Source organism: Pongo pygmaeus, chromosome 13 (genome assembly GCF_028885625.2).
Source record: "Pongo pygmaeus isolate AG05252 chromosome 13, NHGRI_mPonPyg2-v2.0_pri, whole genome shotgun sequence".
Taxonomy (NCBI): Eukaryota; Metazoa; Chordata; class Mammalia; order Primates; family Hominidae; genus Pongo; species Pongo pygmaeus.
Genome location: NC_072386.2, coordinates 78,031,933 through 78,058,828, shown reverse-complemented (window position 1 = coordinate 78,058,828; position 26,896 = coordinate 78,031,933). Strand labels below are relative to the sequence as shown.

Here is a 26,896-nt window from a genome sequence, read left to right as displayed (position 1 = left end):
CTGAAAGAATTAAACTGCGTACAATAACTTGACAGTGTCTCAGAGAACCCAACAAATGTTTTAGGATCCAATGTAAATTTACCAGGTATACAAAGAAACAGGAAAAGTTGACCCATAATGGGAAAAATCAGTTTATTGAAACCAATTCAGAAATGACAGTGCTGATATACTAATAAAGTAGGTGTTTAAAAATCATTATACCTATATTCTATATGTTCAAGAAGTTAGAGGAAAGATTAACCATGTAATGTAGAAACATAGAAGATACTTTTTAAAAACCCAAATCAAACTTTTAAAGATGAAAACTACAATGTGAGAGAGAAAAAATACATGAAAAGGGATGAATAGCAGATTAGACATTACCAAAAATAATTGGTGAACTTGTTTTCAAAAACTGCAAAAAGAAATAGACAAATCCACAATTATCGTCCAAAATTTCAACACTTCAATCCTAAATATTAGTTTCAAAAATAGTAGACAGATTACAAATTAAAATGAGATGCCTCTACATACCTATTAAATGTCTAAAACCCAAAACACTGACAACAGCCAGTGCTGGTGAGTGTGTGGAGCAACTGTAAGTCTTATTTGGTGCTGATGGGAATGCAAAATGGTACAGCCACTTTGGAAGATACTTTGGCAGTTTCTTATAAAACTTAACATACTGTTGCCATACAACCCAGCAATTGTGCCCCTTGGTGTTTACCCAAATAAGATGAAAATCTGTGTCCACACAAAAACCTGCACACAGATATGTATAGCAGCTTTACTCATAATTGCCAAAACTTAGAAGCAACCAACATGTTCTTCAATAGGTGAATGGAAAAAAAACTATAGTATATTCAGACAATGGAATATTATTCAACACCAAAAAGAAATGAGCCATCAAGCCATGAAAAAACATGGAGGAACCTTAAATGCATATAATATATAACTAAATGAAATAAGCCAACCTGAGATGGCATATGTATGATTTCAACTCTATGACATTCTAGAAAGGGCAAAACTATGCAACCTATAAAAGAATAGTGGATTTGGGGTGGAGAGGGATGAATAGGTGGAACACAGAGGATTCTTAGAGCAGTGAAACTCTTCTGATACAGTATAGTCAGCCCTTTATATCACAGGTTCTGCATCTGTGGATTCAACCAACCATGAGTGAAAAATGTAGTTTAGCCTATGTAGCATTTGTGCTGAACATATGCAGACTTTTTTTTCTTGTCATTGTCCCCTAAATGATACAGTATAACAACTACTTAGCCTATACAGTGTATTAGGTGTAAGTAATCTAGAGATTATTTAAAGTATACAGGAGGATATGTGTGTATTATATGCAAATACTACACCATTTTATATAAGGAACTTGAGCAGCCTCAGATTTTGGTGTCCTTGAGGGATCCTGGAACCAGTCCCCCAAGGGTACCAAGGGATGACAGTACTATAAAGGTGGGTACATGTCATTAAAAATTTGTCAAAACCCAAGAATACAGAGTAACAAGAGTGAACCCTAATGTAAACTATGGACATTGGGTGATAATGATATGTCAGCATAGATTTATCCATGGTATAAGATTTTGATAGTGGGGGAAAAGCACATATGAGAACTCTGTACTTTCCACTCAGTTTGCTCTGAATCTAAAACTGCTCTGAAAAAAGTCTGTTAAAAAAATTAATAGTCATTTTATGCCAATAAAAAGTAATTAATATTTTTAATTAATAGACAGAATATCAATAAGGATTTTAAAGACTTTAATACTATTAACCTATTTGTCCAAATTGTCCTGATAATTTGCCTTGTTTGTCCTAATGATTGTAGGTATGTACAAATTTAGTCGTTATATCTTTCTGGTGCATTTATCATTAGGTAGATACTTTCAGTGTCTCTGGGAGTGCTTTTGCTATAAGATCTACTTTGTCTAATATTAATGTAGTTGCATTTTTTTTCTTTCTTGACTTTTTAGATTCAGGAGGGTTGTATACAGGTTTGTTAACTGAGTATATTGTGTGGTACTGAAGTTTGGGATATGAATGATCCCATCACCCAGGTACTGAGCATAGTACCCAACAGTTTTTCAATCCTTGTTCTTCTCCCTGCCTTCCTCCCATGTCTATTGTTGCCATCTTTATGTCCATGAGTACCCAATGTTTAGCTCCTACTTATAAGGGAGAACATGTGGTCTTTGGTTTTCTGCTCCTGCATGTAGTTGCTTTCTTTTGGTTAATGTCTGCAAAATATATGTTTTGCTTTCAGCCTTTCTATATTTTTATATTTTCAGTATATCTCCTATTAGTGGCATATTGTGGAGTTTTTTAATGCAGTTTAACAATTTTTGTCTTTTAATTGGAACATTTAGGCTGTTTATATTTAATGTAAAATTTAATGTTTGAGTTGAAATATACTTTCTATTTGCTTTTTATTTGTCCTACATGTTCTATGTTCCTTTTTCTGTTTTCTTTCTTTTTAATTGGTTGCTTGGTTTTTATGATTTCATTAGTAATTATACACTTTTTACCACTCTCTTCTTTGTAGAGATTACCACATACATCCTTGACTTATCAAAGTCAATATAAATTAGTACCTTTACCTCTTCCTGGACAATATGAGAACCAGGATGAACTTTAACTCCATTTACCCTATCCCAGTATATATGCTGTTTCAGTTCTGTGTTTTAATTATATATGTATTTTTAAACCCTCAAAAGATTATTTTTATTTTGTCAAAGTTCATTTAGATCAGAATTTTTATCCTCATCACTATTAACGTTTTGCGCCAGATAATTCTTTTTTTTGTGGGGAGATGCCCTGTATATTATAGGCTATTTATCATCAATCCATGGCCTCTACCCACTAGATGCCATTAGTACCTTCCTCCTAGTTGTGACAACCAAAAATGTTTCCAGGCATTATCAAATGTAACCTGCCCCTCAGTTGAGAACCACTTGTTTAGGTTTACCTAAACATTTATCATTTTATTTTCCTTCGTTCCTTCCTATATCTCGTTTCTTCTATTAGAATTATTTTCTTCTTGACTGAAGAACACCTTCTAGTAATTCCTTTTGTGCAGATGTGTTGATCAGTTCTTTTTGTTTACCTGAAAGGATGTATTTGTTAGATACACATTCTGGGGTTGACAAGTGTTTTCTTTGAGCATTTTAAAGATACAGTTGATTTTTTCCCCCCACACTTTCATTTCCTTCCTAGCTTCCATTGTTGCCTTCTTCCCACTACTTTTCTTTTTCTTTTTTTATTTAAATTTTTTTTTTTTTTTTTTTTTTTTTTTGAGATGAGGTCTCACTATGTTGCCTGGGCTGGCCTTGAACTCCCTAGGCTAAAGCGATCCACCTGACTCAACCTTTCAAGTGGCTGGGACTACAGGCATGAACTACCACACCCGGCTCGAAGATACAATTTCTATGTCTTCTTTTTTCCATTGTTTTGAGAAATCATCTCTCAATCTAATTTTTTCACTTTTAAAAGTAATTTTTTTTCTCTTGCTGTTTTTAAGATGTTCTCATTGTCTTTGGTTTTCAGCTGTTTCACTCTGTATATAAAGATATAATTTTCTTGTTTTTATCCTATTTGGCACTTCTTGAATTTGTGGCCTGATGTTATTCATCACATTTGGAAACTTCTCAGCCCTTAACTATACAAATAGTACATTCTCTTTTCCCTTTTTTCATTCTTTCTATAACTACAGATACTTGCATATCGGCTTTCTCATTGTGTCTTTAATGTCACTTTCCCCTCATTTGTATTTTTTGTTCGTCTGTCACTTCAATGATTCATCCTGGTTATTCTCTGAACTGATCTTCCAGTTCATTGATACTCTCTTCATCTGTGATTTATCTGCTATTAAATCTATCCATTGACTTCCTTGTTCTTTTATTGTATTTTCTAGTTTTCAGGTTTTCAGTATGTTCTTTTTGTTTCCAATTCTTTGTTAAAAATTTTAATCTCATCTTTTATTTTTTTAAACATATTAAAAATATTTGTTTTAAAGTCTGTGTCTGAAGACTAGGTTTTCTGGATCCTCTATGTGTCTATTTCGGTTGTCTCTTATTTCTTTAGGTTTTTAGCCATGTTTTGTCTCTTCATATACCTGATGACCTTTGATGGAGTGCCAGATATTGTATATGAAAATACTTGAGGATTTGCGTCTATTTCAGGCATAAGGTTAAGTACATTATGAATAGAATATTGAGTGATTTGAAGCTGGGCTTCACCATATTGAATTAATAATTATGCTTTGGGCTGGGTGCGGTGGCTCACGTCTGTAATGACAGCACTTTGGGAGGCCAAGGCGGGCAGATCACAAGGTCAGGAGTTCGAGACCAGCCTGGCCAATATGGTGAAACCCCGTCTCTATTAAAAATACAAAAAAAATAGCTGGCTGTGGTGGCATGTGCCTGTAGTCCCAGATACTCAGGAGGCTGAGGCAGGAGAATCACTTGAACCCGGGAGGTGGAGGTTGCAGTGAGCCGATATCACACCACTGCACTCCAGCCTGGGCGATAGAGCAAGACTCGGTCTCAAAAAAAAAAAAAAATCTATATCTATGTCTATATATATATGTATGTATCTATATCTATACATATATATGCTTTGGGTCCACTTCACTTTTCCTACCACCCGCCACTGCTTGCTTGCCTCCATTTTGTTTGTTCGTTTCTCTTTGTCCTCCTGAGGCTGTTTTAAAGCTCTACTAATCTTCTCAACCACCTCTTCTGGAATCTAGATGCTTCTAGAAGAAAAACTGTTCTAAACCTCTCTGGGTTTCAGTCCCATCCCAAATATTGGCCCTGTTGTTTTTCTCACCCTTTCTAGTTATTCTCAGCAGGTCTAATGATCTGACTTGCCTTGTCTGCCATTATCAGAAGGAGAAGCTCCCTCAGATTCCTTTTATTTCTTGCAGAAATATATCCTCTTTTTCTCAGAGAATGTTGTAAGTTGTAAAATTTTGTGCTCTTATTAAAGATCTGAAAATATCGTTGTTTAATTGGAAACAGAATTACAGTTTCAAAATCATTCTAATCATTTTTCTTTAATACCTTATAGATATTTGTCCATTATTTCTTATATTTAGTGTTGCTGATGAGAAATTTGACTTGAATCTGATTCTCATCCCTTTGTAAGAAATTTTTTTTTCTTTCTATAGAAATTTTTTTCAAATTTTCAACATATCTTTTGATATTTGTAAGTTTTACCTTGGTAAAAGAATGGAATGTACCTTGGTATAGGTTGTTATTGCTGTTTAATGTATCCTTCTTGAGATCTTTTAAACTAAAAACTTCTTTTTTTCCTATACAAGCTCTCTTCACTCTGTTTTCTCCCATGACTGTTCAAGGGTACATTTTCCCTCTTTAAATTCATTTCCGTCTTCTCTTTGTCTGTGAAGGACTCCTCAGAGTGTCTGTCCCACCAGGAGCTCCCCTTTTTATTTCCTAGTGTAGCTGTATATTCGTGTATTTATTTGTCTGTAATATATCTTGTATTATTTCAAGGGATTTGGTGAGAGGGGAAGAGGGCACAAGGTCAGCTCAGCTTCCCCTCTTGAATCTCAGTACTTCTTTTTATAACTTCATCTGCCAGAATCATCTTCCTCTAGTCAGGTTTCACTTAGTTCATAGTCTGACTTGCCACATCACCTTTGTTCAACAAATGGCAGTCTCTAAAGTATCTTCATGCCAGCATACAAACCTTTCTTCAGTATATATATACATTAATTGCCACAGTCATTTGAAAACCATTACTATAGGTCATTGAAATGACCTATATTTCATAGGTCATTTGAACAACTTTTTGAACAACTTTTTGCAATCTACTTTAGTTTTAGAAAAATTAACATGCAGCATGTAAAGAAGGACCAAATCCATTAGCTGATTGGCACCTGAAATCATAAAAGTCAATTCAGAGAACAAAGTAGTATGTTGGAAGGGAATAACAACAACAGCAGGGGAAAGCAATATGAAAACCTGAACTGAGAGACAAAGTGAAACTAGAATTTGCTGAGTAGCAGGGCAAGTGGGCTCTGATGGGTATCATAAGTGCTCTGCAATGCATGAAATGTATACATTGAAATTTTCTTGCTTTGACAGTTGTATGTGCAGACCCTCCATCCTGTTGTGAGCAGTCAAGGCCTAGACCTCGAGGCTCTAGAGTTAAACTCTCATGAGGGTCTCAGGCATCCTGCTGTCCTGAGGCCTCCTGAAAGCACTCACTTATGGGACATTGCCTGATTGAGTACTTAGGAGTGAATGTGCCAGCTGTGGCCAGGCTGAGCACAACCCTCTCTCCCAGTATCCTCATTCTGGAAACTACCTCTCTTTCTTTTTTTCCCCCAAATTGACTCACTTTTACTTACCCAGAAATCTAAATAGATAGGCACAGAAATAAACTTACAGAGCTATTTTAATTTTGACAAAATCAGTATCTAAACAGTCTCACTACAGTGTTTAAATACATTTTAGGAAATGGTCTCTCAATACTAATTTTACTGTTAATGCTTAGGCCTTCATTATTTTCATTGATATGATATACAGAATTTTGCTTTGCACTTAATATTTGCTTTCATAAACAACTTCGTAATTGAGTGTTTGCCTCCTAGAGGTAAATTTTCTGGGATTCCAATCATAGTATCATTTTTATCAAGTAATTTTTTTCCTTCTAGCACTTACTGTGTTTATCCCAACATTAAATATTATTTATAAACCTTGATTAACTTATTTTTCTTCATTTAAAATTTCTCACCAGTTGTCTTAAGTAAACTTTAAAAATATTAATTTAGAATTTTAAAATTCTACATGAAGTCATGAGATGTCTATTATCTCTTTTCACTTCATTCAACAGATTTAAAATGAAAAATATTTTGAATTATTTATGTTCTCTTAGGACTTAAAAATTAAGAATAATATTTTCAAACCAATTTATACTTCTGTTGAACACATAATTCCACCTAAACATATAAAAATAATTTAATACTAAGTATACAAGTTCTGAAATACTTGGGAAGTACATCGTGAAAAAAGCAAACAGAATAATGCATACTTTGAACTTTAAAAATCTATTAGTAATGAGCTAATTTACTCAAGAGTTAAACATATTTGCGAAATAAAATACCCAAATATTAAAACCATTCCACATGCTAAGTAGAAATTTAAAATTTAAAACTTTTTTACCTGGAAATCTAAACTAAGTAGGCTTTGCTTGGTGTCATTTAAGTCTCCAGCTGAAAATGAAACAAAATCAGAGCTTTCTTTAAAAACAAAGAAAGGACAGAAGGGAATGTTGAAAAGTATTTGCTGAACTTCTTAGTAAAATCTAAAATAACTGCCTCCCTTGGGGATAAATGCCTTTCAGTTCTTTTTGCAGAAAATCAGCCAAGAAAGTAACCAGGGAAGATGGTTACCAAGGGAAATATTTTTTTTAATCATAAGAAAAGTAGAAAACAGCAGTGGGTGTGGGGGAAGAGCATTTTGTTTGCAGGCTGAAAAGGCAGAGTTGGAAACATAAAAATGAGCTTGATTAAGAAATCTGTGGTTTTCATAGACTATTCACATTAAAAATGTTAAAGTTTATACTAGCCAGGATGATGTCACTTGAGCTTTATCAGATTATAGGGATGATATTCTCGTCAGCTAAAGGCTGTGTATATCTGGAATCTATTTTAAATTGGATTAATAATATTTAACTCATCTGCCCGCCCACCTCAATCTCACACACAATACTAACAAAACAACAACAACAACAAAAATGGTTATGTATTAATGTCAGTGGAAATTATGTAACTTCTAACCATGAAATAATAGAAAGAAAATGTGAAAGGGAGCTGTGTGGCTCCTAATTACCTGTTACGCTGGCAAATTAGTTGTGTACTTTGGCCTCAGTTTCTTTATCTGCAAATCAGAAGTTAGAGACAGATCAGGATTCCAAGCGCAACCCTGCTGTTTATGAGGGACCTTGAGTAAGTTACTTAATGTTTCTGACCAAAGTTTAGTCTTCTGTAAAACTAGGGTGATACCTTTCAAATTTTTCTGAAAATAAAAGGAATAACAGATATGAAGATCCTAACTCAGTGCCTATCCTAGACTAGCTAATTTTGGAACTATTTTTTAAATTCTTTTTTTTTTTTTTGAGACGGGAGTTTTTGCTCTGTTGCCCAGGCTAGAGTGCAATGTCGTGATCTCGGCACACTGAAACCTCCGCCTCCCAGGTTCAAGGGATTCTCCTGCCTCAGCTTCCCGAGTAGGTGGGCTTAAAGGCGCCCGCCACCACGCCAGATTAATTTTTGTATTTTTTTTTAGTAGAGATGGGGTTTCACCATGTTGGCCAGGCTGGTCTCAAACTCTTGACCTCATGTGATCCACCCACCTCGGCCTTCCAAAGTGCTGGGATTACAGGCATGAGCCACCGCACCTGGCCTGAAATTCTTATATCGTTATTTCAGGGGTCCAAATCATTTGGCAAAGAGGAGCTAAGTATTTGTTTAAATGACGTGGTTAGACTGAATCAGGATTTTGTAAACTGACCTAGATAGACTGAATCAAGATAAGGGACTAAATACATAAGCCACTCAACTTCCTAAAAATAAGGAAAATGATATTTATTTTTAAAAATGTAAAACTGGCTGAGTGCAGTGGCTCACACCTGTAATCCCAGCACTTTGGGAGGCAGAGACAGGTGGATCACCTGAGGTTAGGAGTCTGAGACCAGTCTGGCCAACATGTGAAACCCCGTCTCTACTAACAGTACAAAAATTAGCCGAGCATGGTGGCACATGCCTGTAGTCCCAGCTACTCAGGAGGCTGAGGTAGGAGAATCACTTGAACCCAGGAGGCGGAGGTTGCAGTGAGCCAAGATTGCGCCATTGCACTCCAGCCTGGGCGACAGAGCGAGACTACATCTCAAAAAAAAAGAAAAGAAAAGAAAAGAAAAAGATGAGTATAAATGAGCAAACACCATTAAACAGGCAGTTCATAGAAGAGGAAATGTCAGTGGTCAATAAAACAGAGGAAGAAGATTTCTCAACCTCAATAACAGTCAAGAAAAGTAAATTAAAACAGGAAGGTTATTTTTTCACTACCATAGTGAGATGTTGCTGACAAAACTTTGGGGGTAGAAAAATTACCCAAATAATGTCAATGCTCAGTCAAGCTTGAAGACCACTGCTAATCAGAAATCATGGCCTGATTTGAAATACATACAGGGATTTTTGGGGGAAAAAATGTTGATGATATGCTGTGTTGGCCAGTGTATAGGGAAAACAGAAACTCTCCTCTTCCTTGAGGACAGCTGAACAGTAGCTATACTGTCTGTCCTATCATTTCACCTCTAGGAACCCATTGTAGAAACACCTCTTTCTGTACAAAAGTGTGCCTTCAAGGAAGTACTCTGAAGTACTGTAACCATGGATTAAAAAAAAAGTTAACCCAGTTGTGTATAGATAGAGAACAATGTGGGCTTACCATAAAGCTATTTGGAGAAACAGAAGTAAACTCCATTAATACCACCATGCATAGTTGTCCACGCTATACCAGGAATAAAGAGATTTTCAAAACTGTACATGTATTATGATCTTACCTTCTTTTGATGTATGTAATTTAGCATTTTACTAGAGAACAAATTGGAAGGAATAAACAACAAAATATTAACAGTAATTATAGGGAGACTTTTACTATGTTCTTTTATATTTTTATCATGTTTTGAGCTTTGTATAATCAGATCAGAAAAGAATACAAACAATCAAAAAAAGAAGTAACTCTTAAAGTAACAGCACTGAGGAATACCAGTAATTACCACGATGAGATTGAGAAGGTTGCAGAAAACCAAATTTTATAATTTCTGAGGTTCCTGCTCTAAAATTTTGTGGTTTAATGGACTGTTACATGAGTCCTTTTGCAGAAACTATTTTAACCACACTAGCACATGGAAAATGCTGGTATTATGGTTTCTCCTACCCCCTTTATTATTGCAGACATTATTATGTCCCAAAACTTGGTTCTGACAACACTCTGCAGGAATGTGGTATTGGTCACCAAACAATATGAGCAGAGTGAGCATTACCCGTGCCACAGGGCCATCTGCCTATGAAGATTTAGACTCTAGGACATTTCTTTCAGGTGATATTTGTTTTAAGTAAAATCACCTTTTCAGTATTTTCCCTGATTGTCTAGAGTACCAATAAATTGGGTTTTTTTTAAGGATGCAATTGTCTACCATATGACAGCTTTGTAGATATTAATACCCAAATAAAGGTAAATTTTGGAAATTTCAAGTAGGGCCATACTCAGAAATTAGTTTTACCTTGTTCAGCCCTAATAAGGAGGCTTAAAGCTGTGCCTACAACCCCTGCCCACGCACCAAATAATAGGTACAATGTTCCGGTATCTTTATGGTTAGTTGAGAGTAGTCAGCGGTTGGCCAACATAAGTGGAGTAGGGTGAGGTAAAATGGCTGAGTAAAGCATTAGACTGTAAATCCAAGGACAGAGGCTAAACCTCTTTTTACCAGCCCCGAGGTGACTTTCATGTTGAATTGCAAATTCAAAGAAGCAGCTTCAATCCTGCCAGGTTTCTCCCACCTTCCCCCGCCCCCCCCGACCCCCCCCCCAACCCACTGCCTGTGGGAGAAGTAGATTGAAGCCAGTTGATTAGGGTATTAGCTGTTAACTAAATTTTTATGGGTTTGAGTCCCATTTATCTAGTAAGGGCTCAGCTTAATTAAAGTGATTGATTTGCGTTCAGTTGATGCAGAGTAGAGTTTTGCAGTCCTTGGATTTGCAGAAATTAAGTATAGCCTACTTACTAAGGGCTTTGAAGGCTCTTGGTCTTGTTTAACCTAAATTTCTAGAAGATAAGCAGGGTTGGTGGCTAGATTGGTAGGAGGAAGATGGAGACGATGCTAAATGAGGGGAGGAGTAGTATGGACTTTGTTCTAGGACTGACCTCTCGGCCCATAGTTCAAATGCCTTTTAAGCTATACTAAAGTGTGACAGTTGCTTCATTTACTTTAGCTGAACTTACTTTCCCAATGGAATATTACATTTAAGTGGAGTAATGATACATAAGTATCCCACAACTCATTCAACCATTCCCCTATTGATGGACATTTGGGTTGTTTCCCCTTTCCCCCCTCTAATAGAATGGGCTTTTTGAGTTTGGGTACGCATTTCCAGGTTGCTTTCCAAAAAGGTTGTAGTAAATAATGTATACTTGCACCAGAAATATATAAAATGACCATTTCCCTGACACTTTTTTTTTTAAACAGTTTTCACATTTTTGAATGGGTAATACATATAAGTGGCATAAATTTGTAAAGTGCACAGTTAAAATTTCAGTTTTCTATATCCAATACTGATAGATTGATACCAACCTTCCCATTGAAGTAAGTAAGAAATGAGATCAGCCGGGCGCGGTGCCTCATGCCTGTAATCTCTGCACTTTGGGAGGCCGAAGCTGGCGGATCATGAGGTCAGGAGATTGAGACCATCCTGGCTAACATGGTGAAACCCTGGCTCTACTAAAAATACAAAAACTTAGCCGGGCAAGGTGGCATGCACCAGTAGTCCCAGCTACTTGGGAGGCTGAGGCAGGAGAATCCCTTGAACCCAGGAGGCAAATGTTGCAGTGAGCCGAGATCGTGCCACTGCACTCCAGCCTGGGCGACAGAGCGAGACTCTGTCTCAAAAAAAAAAAAAAGAAATGAGATCACATAAAAAAAATCTTAAAATCATCAATGAAGGCTGGGGGCAGTGTGGCTCATGCCTGTAATCCCAGCACTCTGGGAGGCCAAGGTGGACGGATCACAAGGTTAGGAGTTCAAGACCAGCCTGGCCAACATAGTGAAACCCCGTCTCTACTAAAAATACAAAAATTAGCCAGGCCTGGTGGCACACGCCTGTAGTTGCAGCTACTCGCGAGGGTGAGGCAGGAGAATCACTTGAACCTGGGAGGCAAAGGTTGTGGGGAGCCGAGATCACACCACTGCACGCTAGCCTGGGCAACAGAGCAAGACTCTGTCTCAAAAAAAAAAAAAAAAAATCATCAATGAAGTGAGAATATAATGAAGAATCACTGGACCTAGATCAGGAGATAACTGTGAGCAGCCTTTTGCCTTGCGAGTGTTTGCTAAAAATATTAAAGAGCAAAAATATCAATAAAGTAAAAAACAAATATGAAGGAGAAAAGATTTAGAAAGCCAAAAGTTGGGGATTTTTTCTTTTTTAAAAAATGTATTGGCTGGGGGCGGTGGCTCATGCCTGTAATCCCAGCACTTTCGGAGGCCGAGGTGGGCGGATCACAAGGTCAGGAGTTCGAGACCAGCCTGGCCAACATGGCGAAACCCCATCTCTACTAAAAAAACAAAATTAGCCAGGTGTGGTGGCGGGTGCCTATAGTCCCAGCTACTCGGAAGGCTGAGGCAGGACAATCACTTGAACCCAGGAGTCGGAGATTGCAGTGAGCCAAGATTGCACCACTGCATGCCAGCCTGGGTGACAGAGCGAGACTCCATCTCAAAATAAAATAAAATAAAATAAAAATTATCATCTCAAATACTTACTATTTATTCCTCCTGCCTAACTAAAACATTGTACCCTTTGACTAATATCTCCCCATTTCCCCGTCACTAGCCACTGGTAACCACTATTCTACTGCAACCTCCACCGCCATCCCCCTCCCCCTCCCCCCCCCGCCCACACCCCCACCCCCCCACCCCCCTGGTTCAAGCGATTCCCCTGCCTCAGCCTCCCGAGTAGCTGGGATTACAGGTGCCTGCCACTGTGCCTGGCTAATTTGAGTTAGATTTTTTTTAAGATTCCGTATATAAGTGAGATCATGCAGTATTTGTCTTTCTGTGCCTGGCTTATTTCACTTAGCATAATGTCCTCCAGTTTCATCCATGTTGTCATAAATAACAGAATTTGCTTCCTTTCATATATACATTTTCTTTATTCATTCGCTGATGGACACTTAGGTTGATTCCATATCCTGGCACTGGTGAATAATATTGCAGTAAACATGGGAGTTCAGTTGTTCCTTCAACATACTGATTTTATTTCCTTTTTTGTTTTTTTTGAGACGGAGTCTTGCTCTGTCACCCAGGCTAGAGTGCAGTGGCGCAATCTCGGCTCACTGCAACCTCTGCCTCCCAGGTTCAAGTGATTCTCCTACCTCAGCCTCATGAGTAGCTGGGATTACAAGCATCCGCCACCGCGCCCAGCTAATTTTTGTATTTTTAATAGAGATGGGGTTTCATTATTTTGGCCAGGCTGGTCTCAAACTCCTGACGTTGTGATCCATGCACCTCAGCCTCCCAAAGTGCTGGGATTATAGGCGTCAGCCACTGCATCCAGCCTGTGATTTTATTTCCTTTGAGATTAGTGGGATTGTTAGATCATCTAGTAGTTCTACTTTTTAAATTTTTGAGGAACCGCCATACAGTATTCTATAATGGCACCTTTCTTAAAGGGAGATGTATTCTCAAGTCCTTTGCCTATTTTCTTGATTGTGTTATTTGTTTTCTTGCTATCAAGTTCCTTATATATTTTGGATATTATCTCCTTATCAGATACATAGTTTGCAAATATTTTCTCCCATTTTGTAGGTTGTCCCTTAACTCTGTTGATTGTTTCCTTTGCTGTGTAGATATTTCTTAATTTGATGTAATGCCATTTGTCTATTTTTGCTTTTGTTGCCTGTGCTTTTGGAATTATATTCAAAAAATAATTGCCTACACCAATATCATGAGCATTTCCCCTAAGTTTTCTTTTCTTTCCTTTTTTTTTTTTTTTTTTTTTGAGATGGAGTTTCGCTCTGTCCCCAGGCTATAGTGCAGTGGCAGGATCTTGGCTCACTGCAATCTCCGCCTCCCGGGTTCAAGTAATTCCCCTGCCTCAGCCTCCCCAGTAGTTGGGACTACAGGCATGCACCACCACACCCAGCTAATTTTGTGTATTTTAGTAGAGACGGGGTTTCACCATGTTGGCCAGGATTGTCTTGATCTGACCTCATGATCCACCCGCCTCGGCATCCCAAAGCGCTGGGATTACAGGCGTGAGCCACCGCGCCTGGCCCCCTATGTTTTCTTCTAGTAGTTTCATCATTTATAGATCTTACATTTAATTCATTAATCTATTTTGAGTTGGTTTCTGTTTATGGTGTGAGATAAGGATCTAACTTCATTCTTTTACATGTGGATATCCAGTTTTCTCAGCACCATTTATTTATTGAAGAAACTGTTCTTTCCCCATTGTGTCTCTTGGCACTTTTGTCAAAAACCAATTCACTGTAAATGCATGGATTTATTTCTGGCTCTCTATTCTGTTCCATTGGTCTGTTGGTTTTTATGCCAGTACTATGCTGTTTGGATTACTATAGCTTTGTAGTATATTTTGATGTCAGGTGGTATAATGCCTCCAACTTTGTTTTCTTTGATCAAGATGGCATTGGTGCCAGCATCGTGGCTCACACTTGTAATCCAAGCACTTTGGGAGGCCAAGGCAGGTGGATAACTTGAGGTCAGGAGTTCAAGACCAGCCTGGCCAACATGGTGAAACCCCATCTCTATCAAAAAATACAAAAATTAGCTGGGCATGGTGGTATGCACCTGTAGTCTCAGCTACTCAGGAGGCTGAGGCAGAAGATCACTTGAACCTGGGAGGTGGAGATTGCAGTGAGCAGAGATCTCACCACTGCACTCCAGCCTGGGTGACAGAGTGAAACCCTGTTTAAAAAAAAAAAAAAAAAAATTGCATTAGCTATTCAGGGTCTTTTGTGATTCCTTATGAATTTTATGATCGTTTTTCTGTTTCTGTAAACCCGGCTGTTTGGGAGGGTGAGGCACGAGAATCGCTTGAATCTTGGAGGCAGAGGTTGCAGTGAGCCACGATTGCACCACTGCACTCCAGCCTGGGCAACAGAACAAGACTCCGTCTCAAAAAAATAAATAAATGGCCTTTATTTATGTTGAGGTACATTCTTTCTATAGCTAATTTGTTGAGGGTTTCTTTCTTTTTTTTTTTTTTATCATGAAAGGGTGTTGAATTTTGTCAAATATTCTACATTCCAAAGTTGTTCTTTAAAAAACAAAACTAGTAAAAGCTGTGGCAAGACCGATGCATGAAAAAAGGGAGAAAGCGTGGCTCACCAATGTGAGGACCAGAGAAATTCTTATCACTACAATTTTTTTTTTTTTTTTTTTTAAAGATAGAGTTTCGCTGTTGTTGCCCAGGCTGGTGTGCAGTGGCGCGATCTCGGCTCACTGCAACCTCCGCCTCCCGGGTTCAAGCAATTCTCCTGCCTCAGCCTCCCCAGTAGCTGGGAGTACAGGCGCATACCACCACACCCAGCTAAATTTTTTTTCGTATTTTTAGTGGAGACGTGGTTTCACCATGTTGATCAGGCTGGTCTCAAAACTCCTGACCTCAGGTGATCCACCCGCCTCAGCACCCCCAGAGTGCTGGGATTACCCGTGTGAGCAACCACGCCCAGCTTACAAATTCTTAAAGCATTTAAAAGACAGTAAGAACATCTTGAGAGGTGACAGCCTGCTGGCAGCCCTCGCAGCCCTTGCTCGCTCTTGGCACCTTCTCGGACTCAGCACCCACTCTGGCCCTGCTTGAGGAGCCCTTCAGCCCGCGCTGTGCTGTGGGAGCCCCTTCCTGGGATGGCCGAGGCCGGAGCCGGCTCCCTCAGGTTGCGGGAGGTGTGAAGGGAGAGGCATGGGCTGGAACCAGGGCTGCACGTGGCACTTCCGGGCCAGCTAGAGTTCTGGGTGGGCGTGGGTTTGGTGGGCCCCGCACTGGGAGCGGGCAGTGAGGGACTTAGCACCCCGGCCAGCAGCTGCGGAGGGTGTGTCGGGTCCCCCAGCAGTGCCGGCCCACCGGTGCTGTGCTTGATTTCTCGCCAGGCCTTACCTGCCTCCCGGCGGGGCAGGGTTCGGGACCTGCAGCCCGCCATGACTGAGCCTCCCGCCCCGCCGGGGCTCATGCGAGGCCCGAGCCTCCCCGACGAGCTCTGCCCCCTGCTCCACCGCGCCCCGTCCCACTGACCGGCCAAGGGCTGAGGAGTGCAGGCACAGGGCGCGGGAGTGGCAGGCAGCTCCACCTGCAGCCTGGTACGGGATCCACTGGGTGAAGCCAGCTGGGCTTCTGAGTCTAGTGGGGATTTGGAGAACCTTTATGTCTAGCTAAGGGATTGTGGATATACCAATCAGCACTCTCTGTCTGGCTCAAGGTTTGTAAATGCACCAATCAGCACCCTGTGTCTAGCTCAAGGTTTAGTAAATGCACCAATCAGTGTTCTGTGTCTAGCTGATCTGGTGGGGACTTGGAGAACCTTTATGTCTAGCTAAGGGATTGTGAATGCACCAATCAGCACTCTGTGTCTAGCTCAGGGTTTGTAAATGCACCAATCAGCACCCTGTGTCTAGCTCAGGGTTTGTGAATGCACCAATCAGTGCTCTGTGTCTAGCTAATCTCGTGGGGACTTGGAGAACTTTTGTGTCTAGCTCAGCGATTGTAAACACACCAATCAGTACCCTGTCAAAACGGACCAATCAGCTCTCTGTAAAATGGACCAATCAGCAGGATGTGTGTGGGGCCAGATAAGGCAATAAAAGCAGGCTGCCCAACGTTGTCCTGAAAACCCACCAAGGTCTTCTTCCACTGTGAGGAACCCTTGTTCTTTCCCTCTTTGCAATACATCTTGCTGGTGCTCACTCTTTGGGTCCACCTCTGCGTTTATGAAATGTAACACTCACGGGGAAGGTCTGCAGCCTCATTCCTGAAGCGAGCGAGTCCATGAACCCGCTGGGAGGAAAGAACAACTCCAGACTCCCCACGTTAAGAGCTGTAACACTCACCGTGGAGGTCTGCAGCTTCACTCCTGAGCCAGCAAGACCACGAACCCACCAGAAGGAACAAACTCCGAACACATTCGAACATCAGAAGGAACAAACTCTGGACACGCCACCTTTAAGAACTGCAACACTCACCATGAGGGTCTGAGGCTTCATTCTTGAAGTCAGTGAGACCAAGAACCCACCAATTCTGGACACAATATTATGAACAATTTTATGCCAGTAAATTGATATATTTAGATTACATGAATAATTTCTTGAAAAAAAACCAAAATTGTCACAAGAAGAATCAGAAAATCTAAATTGTCTATAACTATTGAGGACATTGAGTCCATAATTTCAAACCTTCCCACAAGAGATATCACAGGTTTCTATATTCTTCACGAGTGAATTCTACCAGTTTTTTAAGACCAGCATAACTATATTACAAACTGACAGAGACATCACGAGAAAGGAAAATTTTGCAGGTCAGTCTCACTAATGAACATAGATTTTAAAATACGTATATATTAGCAGACCAAATCCAACAATATATAAATAATATATTGTGACTATACTGGGTTTATTCAAGAACCAGTGGCTTAAGTGTAACAGTCCCAACACTTTGTGATCATCTTAATAGATGCCAAAAAAATTTTTGATAAAATTCAACAGCCATTAGTGTTTTAAAAAGAATAAAGAAAGCAAATGTTTACCATACTAGGAATATAAGGGAACATCTTTAGTCTGACAGATTATCTACAAAAAAACAACATGCTTCAACTACTAGCTGTATCCCCAAGAGAACTGAAAACATACATATGTCCACACGAAAACTTGAGCACAGTTGTTCATAGCTACACTATTCACAACAGCTAAAATTTAGAAACAACCTAAATGTTTGTCAACTGTTGAATGAATGTACGAAATGCTGCATATCCATACAAGGGAATATTATTTGGTAATAAAAAGGAATGTCATACTGACACATGCTGAAAGTGTCAGCACATGGATGAACCTCAAAAACATTACATGCAGTAAAAGAAGCCAGTCACAAAAGACCACATACTGAGTGATTTCATTCGTATGAAATGTCCAAAATAGACAAATCCATTGAGAAAGTACATTAGTGGTTGCCTGAAATGAAGGGGGTAAGAAGATAGGGAATGACTGTTACTGGGTACAGCGTTTCTTTATGAAGTGACTAAAATGTTCTGAAAATAGTGGTGATGGCCCTAACTAGGAATATACTAAAAACCACGGAATTGTATATTTTAAAGTGTGCGTTTTATGGTACGTAAATTATATCTCAAGATAGCTGTTATTTTTTTAAATGGTGAAATACTGACAGTTTTCCCTTTCTGGGAACAAAACCGTGATGCCCACTGAAGGTCCTGGCCAGTGTGGTAAAGCAAGAAAAAGAAGAGAAACAGTTTTTCCTTCATTTTCTTATGGGAAAAAAGAAGTAAAGGAAGGAAAAACTGTTACTATTCTCAGATTATGTGAATGTGTATGTAAAAAATCCGAAAGAATTTTCAGATAAATTACTAAAATTATCTTTAGAGTTTTCCAGACACACAATTAATATATAAAAATAAATAGTGTTTTGGCATCCCTGAGGTCCAGATTGCTGCTGCATGTGTGTCACTAGGAAGGCTCATGGTCCTCCCTTGCTCCTGTGTAATCCACCATGCTGATGGTTCTGCTTTGTGGGGTCTTTCACTGCTGTGGCATCATGAAAGCTCTCTTGCTGGTACTTTCTCTGCTCAATGGAGCTCTACTTCAAAGAAGATCAGACAGTAAATTAATGTGAAAATTGATGCCTGTCAAATTCATTAGGATTAAGACAAAACCATTATTTCAGCTCAGCAAAGGGAACAAAAGGATACCTGAAATGTGAGAGTCCCAATTAGGGGGCTGTCCACCCCATACGTGCCAGGATATTAAAGATTTTATTACTGCATATGATCACTGATATTGGGCAAAAGTTTTCTACAACACAAATGTAGTACATCAACTATCAGATTGGAAATATATTTTAATAAAAACAAGTTATATTGCCTAGAAATTAAAAAATAATTGTCTTTATACAGTGAGATAATGAAGTTAAGGAAAAGATGTGTAAATATCAAGTATATTAAAAATATATCAAGTAGTTAAAAAGTAACAAAAAATAGGCAAGATATCCTCAGAGAAAATTATAAAATTTTGAGAGAAGTTAAAGGTTATGGGAATTGGGAGATACCATACTCAGGGAGTGGAACGTTCAGTGTTGCAAAGATAACATGTGTTCTTACACTGATCTTAGAGTTGATGAAATTCAAATCAAAATCCTAGCAGTTCACTTTTGTGTGTGTGTGTGTGTGTGTGTGTTATCTAGAACTTGACAAATTCTAAACTCTATAGGGAAGTGTAAAGGCCAAAGAAAAGCCAAGACATTCCTGAAGAAGAACAAGGCTATAAGACTTTGTATCCCAAATATCAACACTGATTATAAACAAGCTACAGTAATTAAGGCAGTTTGGTAGTAATAGAAGGATAAATAATGGACAGTGGCACAGAAAGAGAGCAAAATACTCATTCACATATAGCTACTTGATTTTCTCACGTGGACGGTTTCAAGGAACTGCGGAGGGAGACAGAAGAGACCAAACAGACCCACTCATAGGAAAATGGGCTATGGACTTGTTCTGTTGTGCTCCAGAGACCAGAACTAGAATCAATGGATAGAAACTACAAGCAGGCCGATTTGGGCTTAATTAGAAAAAGAACACACTTTCTCATAACCAAAACTGTCCAGCTGAGCTACTTGATGAGGTTCCAGGGGCATAGGACAAGAATGATTTGAGTAAAAACTAGATGACGCTGGCCCAGTGGCTCACGCCTGTAATTCCAGCACTTCGGGAGGCCGAGACGGGTGGATCACTTGAGGTTAGGAGTTTGAGACCAGCCTGGCCAATGTGGTGAAACACCGTCTGTACTAAAAATACAAAAATTAGCTGGGGGTTGTGGCACACGCCTGTAGTCCCAGCCACTCGGGAGGCTGAGGCAGGAGAATCATTTGAACCTGGGAGGCAAAGGTTACAGTGAGCCAAGATCGCGCCACTGCATTCCAGTCTGAGCGAGAGAGCATGACTCCGTCTCAAAAAAAAAAAACAAAAAAACTAGATGACATTCTATTGAGAATTTTGCCAAAGGAATTTCCCAGACACCGGATTAGATATCATTTTATGAATAGCATCTGTGCTTCTTTGATCTGCCTCCCTAAGATAGTGTTGTTAGGCAGTGGAGAACATAGATGTACGTTCTCTCTGAGCACTTCTCTTACTCCCTGAGCAAAGTTTGTTCAGGAGCCAGGCTTAGTAATAATGGCCAATGTGGACAAAGTACAGTACAGTTAGAGGCTGGGTTCTGGGTCTGGTTCTTCCATCCATAGTTCCTCCAAGCCACTAGAGTCTGGAGCCTTCCCTTGAAGTTGCAGGTGACTAAAACAGACACTGAATCTCTGTACTCAGCATGATAACAGAGACAGGACACATTGATGGATTCCCCTACATTCAGTATAGAAGTGGAAACAAACTCATTTGAACAAATAGTGTCATTGGGTCGGGCGTGGTGGCTCAAGCCTATAATCCTAGCACTTTGGAAGGTTGAGGTAGGAAGATCACGAGGTCAGGAGATCAAGACCATCCTGGCCAACATGGAGAAACCCCGTCTCTACTAAAATACACAAAATTAGCTGGGTGTGGTGGTGCATGCCTGTAGTCCTAGCTACTTGGGAGGCTAAGGCAGGAGAGTCATTTGAACCCAGGAGGTAGAGGTTCCAGTGAGCCGAGATCGTGCCATTGCACTCCAGCCTGGGTGACAGAGCGAGACTCTGTCTCAAAAAAAAAAAAATGGTGTCATTGGAGGATGCTGGGTGCTGAAGTCTTGGTAAGAGGGAATCATCTAATGAAATCGTTCAGTTTCTTTTATTTTTGAGAATTAAAATAAACTGTAAGATACGACAATTGATATAAGTTTTCTTAGACCTGTTTTTTTTTTGTTCAGACTTTGATTTCCTGTCCTGCTGTAGTAATATTCAGTCCAGGAGGCTGGAAGTATTTCTAGATAGTTATGCATGTAAAGGAATGTAGGGGTTGAGGCAAGAGTACAAATGAAGGTTCACATATGATATTCTAAATGTGTAAAAGTTACACCTTAAGCCAGCAAGCAGTTAAATAAATTATGTTTCATTCTCTTATCTTGAAATGTATCCTTCATAACAACCTGGAAAGCCAGGTTCCAATTTAGAATCCTTAACTCCTCAGGATTCACTGACACCAAAACATGGTGGCTCAGGAAGGAGCCAGTACACAGCCCGCCACACTTTTCTACCCTATGCCATGACCTACTTATGCCTCCGGGCTCTTTCCCCAGCTGCATATGAGCAGCTACCCTCTGGCCCTGGGGTTGCTTGCACTTAGCAGTGTGGTCTGTCTTCAGGGAGATAGAGCCAGGGAAGAGGAATGCATAAGCCCTGGAAGCAAAGTTATTTGGGCAGAGAATTCCAGGCTACCAGATACTCAGAGCATTTCCTGGGGAGGTGGCTGTGGGAGAGCACATAGACATCTTGCTTAGTGGCCAAGTGGAGCCCATGTCACAAACCCCTCTTGTCCAGGTTTAAGTGTGACGCTGGGATTGGAAGCCAGGAATTATCATGAGTGGAAGCCATAGTTTCAGGCAAGAAAATTTGGGTGAGGAATATATAGTACTGTTATATAGTAAGGAGTTAGGTATAGAAGTCTTATTGTGATGTAGCATACTTCCCCAAAATGATGTCCGATGCTTTTTGTTTTGTTTTTTGAGACAGGGTCTCGCTCTGTCACCCAAGCTGGACTGTAGTGGCACAACCATGGCTTACTGTAGCCTCAACCTCCCAGGCTCAAACAATCCTCCCACGTTAGCCTGTCGAATGTCTGGGACTATGGGCACATACCACCACACCTGGCTAATTTATTTTATTTTCTTTTATTGTTTTATTTTTCCATAAGTTATTGGGGTACAGATGGTATTTGGTTACATGAGTAAGTTCTTTAGTGGTGATTTGTGAGATTTTGGTGTACCCATCACCCAAGCAGTATACACTGCACCCTATTTGTTGTCTTTTATCCCTCACCCCACTCCCACTCTTCCCTTCAAGTCCCCAAAGTCCATTGTATCATTCTTATGCCCTTGCGTCCTCATAGCTTAGCTCCCACATATCAGTGAGAACATTCGATGTTTGGTTTTCCATTCCTGAGTAACTTCACTTAGAATAATAGTCTCCAATCTCATCCAGGTCATCCATGGTGTGTGTGTGTGTGTGTGTGTGTGTGTGTGTATATATATATATATATATATATATATATATATATATATATATATAAAATAGATATAATATATAAATATATAAAATATATATTATATATTAATATATATAATATATATAAATAATATATATAATGGAATACTATGGAGCCATAAAAAGGAATGAATTAACAGCATTTGTTATATATATTGTGTATGTATATATGATATGATATATATCATATATATGATATACATATATATAATATACACACACACACCCACCACAGTTTCTTTATCCACTTGTTGACTGATGGACATTTGGGTTGGTTCCATGATTTTGCAATTGTGAATTGTGCTGCTGTAAACATGCATGTCTAAGTATCTTTTTCAAACAATGACTTATTTTCCTCTGGGTAGATACCCAGTAGTGGGACTGCTGGATCAAATGGTGGTTCTACTTTTAGTTCTTTAAGGAATCTCCACACTGTTTTCCATAGTGGCTGTACTAGTTTTCATTCCCACCAGCAGTGTAGAAGTGTTCCCTGTTCACCGCATCCATGCCAACATCTACTGTTTTTTGATTTTTTGATTATGGCCATTCTTGTAGGAGTAAGGTGGTATCACATTGTGGTTTTGATTCGCATTTCTCTGATTATTAGTGATGTTGAGCGTTTTTTCATATGTTTGTTGGCCATTTGTATGTCTTCTTTTGAGAATTGTCTATTCGTGTCCTTAGCCCACTTTTTGATAGGATTGTTTTTTTCTTACTGATTTGTTTGAGTTCGGTGTAGATTCTGGATATTAGTGCTTTGTCAGATGTATAGATTGTGAGGATTTTCTCCCACTCTGTGGGTTGTCTGTTTACTCTGCTGACTTTTCCTTTTGCCGTGCAAAAGCTCTTTAGTTTAATTAGGTCCCAGCTATTGATCTTTGTTTTTATTGCATTTGCTTTTGGGTTCTTTGTCATGAAATCCTTGCCTAGGCCAATGTCTATTTGTTTATTTTATTTTTTCCTCTTTTTTTCTTTTTCTTTTTATTATTTTTTCTTTTTTTTTTTTTAAGCCAATGTCTAGAAGGGTTTTTCCAATGTTATCTTCTAGAATTTTTATAGTTTCAGGTCTTAGGTTTAAGTCTTTAATCCATCTTGAGTTGATTTTTGTATAAAATGAGAGATGATGATCCAGTTTTATTCTCCTACATGTGGCTAGCCAATTATCTCAGCACCATTTGTTGAAAAGGCTGTCCTTTCCCCACTTTATGTTTTTGTTTGCTTTGTCAAAGATCAGTTGGCTGTAAGTATTTGGGTTTATTTCTGGGTTGTCTATTCTGTTCCATTGGTCTATATGCCTGTTTTTATACCAGTACTGTGCTGTTTTGGTGACTGTGGCCTTATATTATAGTTTGAAATTAGGTTGTGTGATGTCTCCAGATTTGTTCTTTTTGCTTAGTCTTGCTTTGGCTATGCGGGCTCTTTTTTGGTTCCATATGAATTTTAGAATTGTTTTTTCTAATTCTGTGAAAAAGGATGGTGGTACTTTGATGGGGATTGCGTTGAACTTGTAGATTGCTTTTGGCACTACAGGCATTTTCACAGTATTGATTCTACCCATCCATGAGCATGGGATGTGTTTCCATTTTTTTGTGTCATCTGTGATTTCTTTCAGCAGTGTTTTGTAGTTTTCCTTGTAGAGGTCTTTCGACTCCTTGGTTAGGTATATTCCTAAATATTTTATTTATTTATTTATTTTGCAGTTATTGTAAAAGGGGTTGAGTTCTTGATTTAATTTTCCACCTGTTCCCTGTTAGTGTATAGAAGAGCTACTGATTTGTATACGTTAATCTTGTTTCTGGAAACTTTGCTGAATTCTTTGATCAGTTCTAGGAGCTTTCTGGAGGAGTCCTTAGAGTTTTCAAGGTAAACGATCATATTGTCAGCAAACAGTGACAGTTTGACTTCCTCTTTACTGATTTAGATGCCCTTTATTTCTCTTGCCTGATTGCTCTGGCTAGGACTTCCAGTACTGTGTTGAAGAGGAGTAGTGAGAGTGGGCATCCTTGTCTCATTCCAGTTCTCAGAGAGAATGCTTTCAACTTTTCCCCATTCAGTATTATGTTGGCTGTGGGTTTGTTCTAGATAGCTTTTATTACATTAAGGTATGTCCCTTGTGTGCCAATTTTGTTGAGAGTTTTAATCGTAAAGCGATGCTGGATTCTGTCAAATGTTTTTTCTGCATCTATTAAGATTATCATGGGATTTTTGTTTTTAATTCTTTTTTTTTTTTTTTTTTTTTTCTGAGACGGAGTTTCACTCTTGTTGCCCAGGCTGGAGTGCAATGGCACAATCTTGGCTCACTGCAACCTCTGCCTCCCAGGTTCAAGTGATTCTCCTGCCTCAGCTTCCCAAGTAGCTGGGGTTACAGGCACGTGCCACCACTCCCAGCTAATTTTTTGTATTTAGTAGAGATGGGGTTTCACCATTTTGGTCAGGCTGATCTTGAACTCCTGACCTCAGGTGATCCACCTGCATCACCCTCCCAAAGTGCTGGGATTACAGGCGTGAGCCACTGCGCCCTGCTTTTGCCTTTAATTCTGCTTATGTGGTGTATCACGTTTATTGACTTGCATATGATAAACCATCCCTGCATCCCTGTTATGAAACCCACTTGATCATGGTGGATTATCTTTTTGATATGTTGTTGGATTCTATTAGCTAGTACTTCATGCTTTTTTGTTTTGTTTTTTCCGAGATGGAGTCTTGATCTGTCACCCAGACTGGAGTGCAGTGGCACAACCTCGGCTTACTGCAACCTCCGCCTCCCGGCTTCAAGCAATTCTCCTGCATCAGCCTCCCAAATAGCTGAGATTACAGGCGCCCGCCACTGTGCCCGGCTTATTTTTGTTTTTTTAATAGAAATGGGGTTTCACCATGTTGGCCAGGCTGGTCTCGAACTCCTGACCTCATGATCCACCCGCCTCGGCCTCCCAAAGTGCTGAGATAACAGGCATGAGCCACTGCGCCCGGCCTTCAGTTAGCTAGTATTTTGTTATGGATTTTAGTATCTATGTCCATCAAGGATATCGGTCTATATTGTTTGTTGTTGTTGTGTCCTTTCCTGGTTTTGGTATTAAGGTGATGCTGGCTTCATAGAATGAGTTAGGGAGGGTTCCTTCTTTCTCTGTCTTACAGAATAGTGTCAAAAGGATTGGTACCAATTCTTCTTTGAATGTCTGGTAGAATTCTGCTGTGAATCCGTCTGGTCTTGGACTTTTTTTTGGTAATTTTTTTTTTTTGAGATGGAGTTTCGCTCTTGTTGCCCAAGCTGGAGTACAATGGCGCAATCTCAGCTCACCGCACCTCTGCCTCCCAGGTTCAAGCGATTCTCCTGCCTCAATCTCCCGAGTAGCTGGGATTACAGATGCGTACCACCATGTCTGGCTGATTTTTTGTATTTTTAGTAGAAATGGGATTTCACCATGTTAGCCAGGCTGGTCTCAAACTCCTGACCTCAGGTGATCCACCCGTCTCAGCCTCCCAAAGTGCTGGGATTACAGGTATGAACCACTGCACCCGGCCAGTAATTTTTTAATTACTATTTCAGTCTTGCTGTTTGTTATTGGTCTGTTCAGGTTATCTAATTCTTCCTGATTTTAGCTAGGAAGATTATATTTTTCCAGGAACTTATTCATCTCTTCTAGGTTTTCTATTGTATGTGTGTATAGGTGTTCATAGTAGCTTTGAATGATCTTTTGTATTTCAGTGGTGTCAGTTGTAATATCTCCTGTGTTGTTTCTTAGTGAAGTTATTTGGATTTTCTCTCTTCTTTTCGTCGTTAATCTTGCTAATGGTCTATCAATTTTATTTATCTTTTCAAAGAAGCAGCTTTTTATTTCATTTATCATTTGTATTTTTGTTATTGTTTCAATTTCATTTAATTCTGCTCTGATCTTGGTTATCTCCTTTCTTCTGCTGGGTTTGTGTTTCGTTTGTTCTTGTTTCTCTAGTTCCTTGAGGTGTGACCTTAGATTGTCTGTGCTCTTTCAGACTTTTTGATGTGGGCGTTTAGGGCTATGAACTTTCCTCTTAGCACCACTTTGCTATATCCCAGAGGTTTGATAGGTTGTGTCATTATTGTCATTCGGTTCAAAGAATTTTTTAATTTCCATCTTGATTTCATTTTTGACCTAATGCTCATTCAGGAGCAGGTTATTTAATTTCCATGTATTTACATGGTTTTGAAGTTTCCTTTTGGAATTGATTTCCAGTTTTATTCCACTGGGGTCTGAGAGAGTGCTGGATATAATTTCAATTTTTTTAAATTTATTGAGACTCATTTTATGGCCTATCATATGGTCTATCTTGGAGAAAGTTCCATGTGCTCTTGAATAGAATGTGTATTCTGCAGTTGTTGGATGAAATGTTCTGTATATGTATCTGTTAATCCATTTGTTCCAAGGTATTGGAACAAGTATTGGAATTCCCCACTATTATTGTGTTGCTGTCTATCTCATTTCTTAGGTCTATTAATAATTGTTTTATAAATTTGGGAGCACCAGTATTAGGTGCATATATATTTATAATTGTGATATTTTCCTGTTGGACAAGGCCTTTTACCATTATATAATGTCCCTCCTTGTCTCTTTTAACTGCTGTTGCTTTAAAGTTTGTTTTGTCTGATATAAGAATAGCTACCCCTGCTCACTTTTGGTGTCTATTTGCATGAAATGCCTTTTT

General features: G+C 39.2%; 2 protein-coding genes across 10 annotated transcripts in view; one reads left to right on the top strand and one right to left on the bottom strand.

The window, feature by feature from the left end:
- The window catches only part of CENPP (centromere protein P), a 286,353-nt gene that overhangs the window by 200,062 nt on the left and 59,395 nt on the right, over positions 1-26,896 (top strand). The gene's annotated exons all lie outside the window — the stretch shown is intronic.
- ECM2 (extracellular matrix protein 2) overlaps positions 1-26,896 on the bottom strand; it is a 66,252-nt gene that overhangs the window by 34,778 nt on the left and 4,578 nt on the right. For 2 of the 9 annotated variants that reach the window (XM_054502634.2, XM_063650255.1), the window contains exons 2-3: positions 7,845-7,892; positions 7,176-7,225 (exon numbers count right to left, since the gene is read on the bottom strand). The gene's annotated coding sequence lies outside the window, so the exon portion shown is untranslated. Of the gene's footprint in view, positions 1-7,175; positions 7,318-7,844; positions 7,946-26,896 lie in introns of those variants that run through there. The other 7 variants (XM_054502632.2, XM_054502636.2, XM_054502633.2 and 4 more) reach the window with 6 other exon arrangements.